We start from the raw sequence: 7,183 nt of genomic DNA, 5'->3' as shown, positions 1-7,183 counted from the left end.
TTCCGGCCGCAACTAGAGAAAAACCATGAGACTTCCACCTCGCCACGAGATGAGGCCCGATTCCCCTGCACTGCGTGCTGAGCAATTCCTTGTTCCACATCAAACGTGAAAGGAGCCTGATTTCCTTCATGGCGCTCCAGAGAAAACCCAAGATCCCTGTATCAAGTCTAGAGGGATCCTGAGGTCACTGGAGCAACACGAAAGGGCTCCGTGGAAACCAAATCAACTCGAAATGAGAGCTTAGTCCCTGGCTTCGACTCAAGAAGAATACCAACTTTCCACAAGCTCCTCAAGGGGAGGCTTCTCTCAGCTACAGGTATGTGAGAGGGACCCTGAGTTTGTGGCCTCAAGTGGAATGGACACCGAGATGCTCTGACTCGGAGTAAGGCCGGATATCCCTGCAGTGAATTGAATGCAGGTTCGTCTTGCATTTCCCAAGACGAAGGGATGTCTGAATCCCCTGTGGAGACCACAGAGAAAGACCTAGTTCTCCGTCTCATCACGACCGGAGGCCTCACATCCTTTCAAAACTGGAGAGGTCCGAGGAGATCAATGCTTCCAAAGGAAACGATGCCTGACTCCTCTTGAAAATGGATAGGAGTCCCAGGACCCTGTGGCACGTGGAAAGGGATACTGGGTCTCCCGCCTCACGGGGAGACGCGTCCCAATTGCCATGCCAAGACTCGTGGAGAATCGCGAGGTGTCCCTCGCACCTAGACAGGAGTCCTGACGTCGCTGAACAAACACGTGTCTGGAAGGGCCCTCCCCGTCGTAACTCGAGAATATACCCCAGGTTCCGTCCGCATCTCGAGAAAAACCATGAGGCTTCACCCTCGCAGCGAGAAGAGTCCCAATTACCCTGCACTGCTTGCAGAGCAATTCCGTGTTCCACATCAAACGTGAAAGGAGCCTTGATTTCCTTGATGGCACTCCAGAGAAAACCCAAGATCACTGTCTCAAGGCTAGAGGGATCCTGAGGTCACTGGAGCAACACGAAAGGGATCCGTGGACCCCAAATCAACTCGAGATGAGAGCTTAGTCCTTGGCTTCGACTCAAGAGGAATACCAACATTCCACAAGCACCTCAAGAGGAGGCTTCTCTCAGCTACAGGTATGTGAGAGGGACCCTGAATTTGTGGCCTCAAGTGAATGAACAACGAGATGCTCTGACTCGAAGTAAGGCCGCTTATCCCTGCAGTGAATTGAATGCAGGATCGTCTTGCATCTCCAAGACGAAGGGATGTCTGAATCCCCTGTTGAGACCAGAGAGAAAGACCTAGTTCTCTGCCTCATCGCGACTGGAGGCCTCACATCCTTTGAAAACTCGAGAGGTCCGCAGAGATCAATGCTTCCAAAGGAGACGATGCCTGACTCCTCTTGCAAATGGATCGGAGTCCCAGGATCCCTGTGGCACGTGGAAAGGGACCCTGGGTCTCCCGCCTCTCGTGGAGACGCGTCCCAATTGCCATGCCAAGACTCGAGGAGAATCCCGAGGAGTCCCTCGCACGTAGACAGGATTCCTGACGTCGCTGAACAAACACGTGTCTGGAAGGGCCCTCCCGGTCGTAACTCGAGAATGTACCCCAGGTTCCGGCCGCAACTCGAGAAAAACCAGGAGACTTCCCCCTTGCCGCGAGATGAAGCCCGATTCCCCTGCACTGCGTGCAGAGCAATTCCGTGTTCCACATCAAACGTGAAAGGAGCCTTGATTTCCTTGATGGCACTCCAGAGAATACCCAAGATTACTCTCTCAAGTCTAGAGGGATCCTGAGGTCACTATAGCAACACGAAACGGCTCCTGGACCCCAAATCAACTCGAGATGAGAGCTTAGTCCCTGGCTTCGACTCAAGAGGCATACCAACTTTCCACAAGCACCTCAAGTGGAGGCTTCTCTCAGCTACAGGTATGTGACTGGGACCCTGAATTTGTGGCCTCAAGTGGAATGGACACCGAGATGCTCTGACTCGAAGTAAGGCCGAATATCTCTGCAGTGAATTGAATGCAGGCTCGTCTTCCATCTCCCAAGACGAAGGGATGTCTGAATCTCCTGTGGAGACCACTGAGAAAGACCTAGTTCTCTGCCTCATCGCGACCGGAGGCCTCACATCCTTTGAAAACTCGAGAGGTCTGCGGAGATCAATGCTTCCAAAGGAGTCGATGCCTGACTCCTCTTGAAAATGGATAGGAGGCTCAGGATCCCTGTGGCACGTGGAAAGGGAACCTGGGTCTCCCGCCTCACGTGGAGACGCGTCCCATTTGCCATGCCAAGACTCGAGGAGAATCCCGAGGTGTCCCTCGCACCTAGGCAGGAGTCCTGACGTCGCTGAACAAACACGTGTCTGGAAGGGCCCTCCCCATCGTAACTCGAGAATATACCCCAGGTTCCGGCCGCAACTCGAATAAAACCATGAGACTTCCCCCTCGCCGCGAGATGAGGCCTGATTCCCCTGCACTGCATGCAGAGCAATTCCGTGTTCCACATCAAAAGTGAAAGGAACCTTCATTTCTTGATGGCACTCCAGAGAAAACCCAGAGTCACTGTCTGAAGTCTAGAGGGATCCTGAGGTCACTGGAGCAACACGAAAGGGCTCCGTGGACCCCAAATCAACTCGAGATGAGAGCTTAGTCCCTGTCTTCGACTCAAGAGGAATACCAAGTTTCCACAAGTACCTCAAGAAGAGGCTTCTCTCAGCTACATGGATGTGAGAGGTACCCTGAGTTTGTGGCCTCAAGTGGAATGGACACCGAGATGGTCTGACTCGAAGTAAGGCCGGATATCCCTGCAGTGAATTGAATGCAGGCTCGTCTTGCATCTCCCAAGACGAAGGGATGTCTGAATGCCCTGTGGAGACCACAGAGAAAGACCTAGTCCTCCGCCTCATCGCGACCGGAGGCCTCACATCTTTGAAAACTCGAGAGGTCCACGGACATCAATGCTTCCAAAGGAGACGATGCCTGACTCCTCATGAAAATGGATAGGAGTCCCAGGATCCCTGTGGCACGTGGAAAGGGACCCTGGGTCTCCCGCCTCACGTGGAGACGCGTCCCAATTGCCATGCCAAGACTCGAGGAGAATCCCGAGGTGTCCCTCGCACCTAGGCAGGAGTCCTGATGTCGCTGAACAAACACGTGTCTGGAAGGGCCCTCCCCGTAGTAACTCGAGAATATACCCCTGGTTCCGGCCGCAACTAGAGAAAAACCATGAGACTTCCACCTCGCCACGAGATGAGGCCCGATTCCCCTGCACTGCGTGCTGAGCAATTCCTTATTCCACATCAAACGTGAAAGGAGCCTGATTTCCTTCATGGCGCTCCAGAGAAAACCCAAGATCCCTGTCTCAAGTCTAGAGGGATCCTGAGGTCACTGGAGCAACACGAAAGGGCTCCGTGGAAACCAAATCAACTCGAAATGAGAGCTTAGTCCCTGGCTTCGACTCAAGAGGAATACCAACTTTCCACAAGCTCCTCAAGGGGAGGCTTCTCTCAGCTACAGGTATGTGAGAGGGACCCTGAGTTTGTGGCCTCAAGTGGAATGGACACCGAGATGCTCTGACTCGGAGTAAGGCCGGATATCCCTGCAGTGAATTGAATGCAGGTTCGTCTTGCATTTCCCAAGACGAAGGGATGTCTGAATCCCCTGTGGAGACCACAGAGAAAGACCTAGTTCTCCGCCTCATCACGACCGGAGGCCTCACATCCTTTCAAAACTGGAGAGGTCCGAGGAGATCAATGCTTCCAAAGGAAACGATGCCTGACTCCTCTTGAAAATGGATAGGAGTCCCAGGACCCTGTGGCACGTGGAAAGGGACACTGGGTCTCCCGCCTCACCTGGAGACGCGTCCCAATTCCTATGCAAAGCCGCGGGGAGAATCCCGAGGTGTCCATCAAACCTAGGCAGGAGTCCTGACGTCGCTGAACAAACACATGTCTGGAAGGGCCCTCCCCGTCGTAACTCGAGAATATACCCCAGGTTCCGGCCGCAACTCGAGAAAAAATATGAGACTTCCCCCTCGCCATGAGATGAGGCCCAATTCCCCTGCACTGCGTGCAGAGCAATTCCGTGTTCCACATCAAACATGAAAGGAGCCTTGATTTCCTTGATGGCACTCCAGAGAAACCCCAAGATCACTGTCTCAAGTCTAGAGGGATCCTGAGGTCACTGGAGCAACACGAAAGGGTTCCGTGGAAACCAAGTAAACTCGAGATGAGAGCTTAGTCCCTGGCTTCGATTCAAGAGGAATACCAACTTTCCACAAGCACCTCAAGAGGAGGCTTCTCTCAGCTACAGGTATGTGAGAGGGACCCTGAGTTTTTGGCCTCAAGTGGAATGGACACCGGGATGCTCGGACTCGACGTAAGGCCAGATATCTCTGCAGTGAGTTGAAAGCAGGCTCGTCTTTCATCTCCCAAGATGAAGGGATGTCTGAATCCCCTGTGGAGACCACAGAGAAAGAACTATTTCTCCACCTCATCGCGACCAAAGGCCTCACATCCTTTGAAAATTCGAGAGGTCCGCGGAGATCAATGCTTCCAAAGGAGACGATGCCTGACTCCTCTTGAAAATAGATAGGAGTCCCAGGATCCCTGTGGCACGTGGAAAGGGACCCTAGGTCTCCCGCCTCACGTGAAGACGAGTCCCTATTGCCATGCCAAGCCTCGGGGAGATACCGAGGTGTCCATCGAACGTAGGCATTGGTTCTGACGTCGCTGAACAAATACGTGTCTGGAAGGGCCCTCCCCGTCGTAACTCGAGAAAATACCACAGGTTCCGGCCGCAAATCGAGAAAAACCATGAGACTGCCCCCTCCTTGCGAGATGAGGCCCGATTCCCCTACACTGCGTGCAGAGGAATTCCTTGTTCCACTTCAAATGTGAACGGAGCCTTGATTTCCTTGATGGCACTCCAGAGAAAACCCAAGATCACTGTCTCAAGTCTAGAGGGATCCTGAGGTCACTGGAGCAACACGAAAGGGCTCCGTGGACCCCAAATCAACTCGAGATGAGAGCTTAGTCCCTGGCTTCGACTCAAGAGGAATACCAACTTTCCACCAGCACCTCAAGAGGAGGCTTCTCTCAGCTACAGGTATCTGAGAGAAACCCTGAGTTTGTGGCCTCAAGTGGAATGGACACTGAGATGCTCTGACTCGAAGTAAGGCCGGATATCCCAACAGTGAATTGAATGCAGGCTCGTCTTGCATCTCCCAAGACGAAGGGATGTCTGAATCCCCTGTGGAGACCACAGAGAAAGACCTAGTTCTCCGCCTCATCGCGACCGGAGTCCTCACATCCTTTGAAAACTCGAGAGATCCACGGATATCAATGCTTCCAAAGGAGACGATGCCTGACTCCTCTTGAAAATGGATAGGAGTCCCTAGATCCCTGTGGCACGTGGAAAGGGACCCTGGGTCTCCCGCCTCATGTGGAGACGCGTCCCAATTGCCATGCCAAGACTCGAGGAGAATCCCGAGGTGTCCCTCGCACCTAGGCAGGAGTCCTGACGTCGCTGAACAAACACGTGTCTGGAAGGGCCCTCCCCGTCGTAACTCGAGAATATACCCCAGGTTCCGGCCGCACCTCGAGAAAAACCATGAGACTTCCTCCTCGCCGCGATATGAGGCCTGATTCCCCTGCACTGCGTGCAGAGCAATTCCGTGTTCCACATCAAAGGTGAAAGGAGCCTTGATTTCCTTGATGGCACTCCAGAGAAAACCCAAGATCACTGTCTCAAGTCTAGAGGGATCCTGACGTCACTGGAGCAACACGAATGGGCTCAGTGGACCCCAAATCAACTCGAGATGAGAGCTTAGTCCCTGGCATCGACTCAAGAGGAATACCAACTTTCCACAAGCACCTCAAGACGAGGCTTCTCTCAGCTACAGGTATGGGAGAGGGACCCTGAGTTTGTGGCCTCAAGTGGAATGGACACCGAGATACTCTGACTCGAAGTAAGGCCGGATACCCCTGCAGTGAATTGAATGCAGGCTCGTCTTGCATCTCCCAAGACGAAGGGATGTCTGAATCCCCTGTGGAGACTACAGAGAAAGACCTAGTTCTCAGCCTCATCGCGGCCAGAGGCCTCACATCCTTTGAAAACTCTAGAGGTCCACGGAGATCAATGCTTCCAAAGGAGACGATGCCTGACTCCTCTTGAAAATGGATAGGAGTTCCAGGACTCCTGTGGAACTTGGAAAGGGACCCTTGGTCTCCCGCCTCACGTGGAGACGCGTCCCAATTGCCATGCCAAGACTCGAAGAGAATACCGATGTGCCCCTAGCACCTAGGCAGGAGTCCTGACGTCGCTGAACAAACACGTGTCTGGAAGGGCCCTTCCCTTCTAACTCGAGAATATACCCCAGGGTCCGTCCGCAACTCAAGAAAAACCATGAGACTTCCCCCTCGCCCCGAGATGAGGCCCGATTCCGGGCTCTGCGTGCAGAGCAATACCGTGTTCCACATCAAATGTGAACGGAGCCTTGATTTCCTTGATGGCACTCCAGAGAAAACCCAAGATCACTGTCTCAAGTCTAGAGCGATCCTGAGGTAACTGGAGCAATACGAAAATGCTCCGTGGACCCTAAATCAACTCGAGATGAGAGCTTAGTCCCTGGCTTCGACCCAGGAAGAATACCAACTTTCCACAAGCAACACAAGAGGAGGCTTCTCTCAGCTACAGGTATGTGAGAGGGACCCTGAGTTTGTGGCCTCAAGTGGAATGGACACCGAGATGCTCTGACTCGAAGTAAGGCCGGATATCCCTGCAGTGAATTGAATGCAGGCTCGTCTTTTATCTCCCAAGATGAAGGGATGTCTGAATCACCTGTGGAGACCACAGAGAAAGACCTAGTTCTCCGCCTCATCGCGACCGGAGGCCTCACATCATTTGAAAACTCGAGAGGTCCGCAGATATCAATGCTTCCAAAGGAGACGATGCCTGACTTCTCTTGAAAATGGATAGGAGTCCCAGGAGGCCTGTGGAACGTGGAAAGGGACCCTGGGTCTCCCGCCTCACGTGGAGACGCGTTCCAATTGCCATGCCAATACTCGAGGAGAATCCCGAGGTGTCCCTCGCACCTAAGCAGGATTCCTCACTTCGCTGAACAAACACGTGTCTGGAAGGGCCCTCCCCGTCGTAACTCGAGAATATAACCCAGGTTCCGGCCGCAACTCGAGAAAAACCATTAGA

The sequence above is a fragment of the Dama dama genome, unplaced genomic scaffold, assembly GCF_033118175.1.
Source record: "Dama dama isolate Ldn47 unplaced genomic scaffold, ASM3311817v1 ptg000096l, whole genome shotgun sequence".
In the NCBI taxonomy this organism is placed as follows: Eukaryota; Metazoa; Chordata; class Mammalia; order Artiodactyla; family Cervidae; genus Dama; species Dama dama.
Note: the sequence above shows the minus strand (reverse complement) of the source record.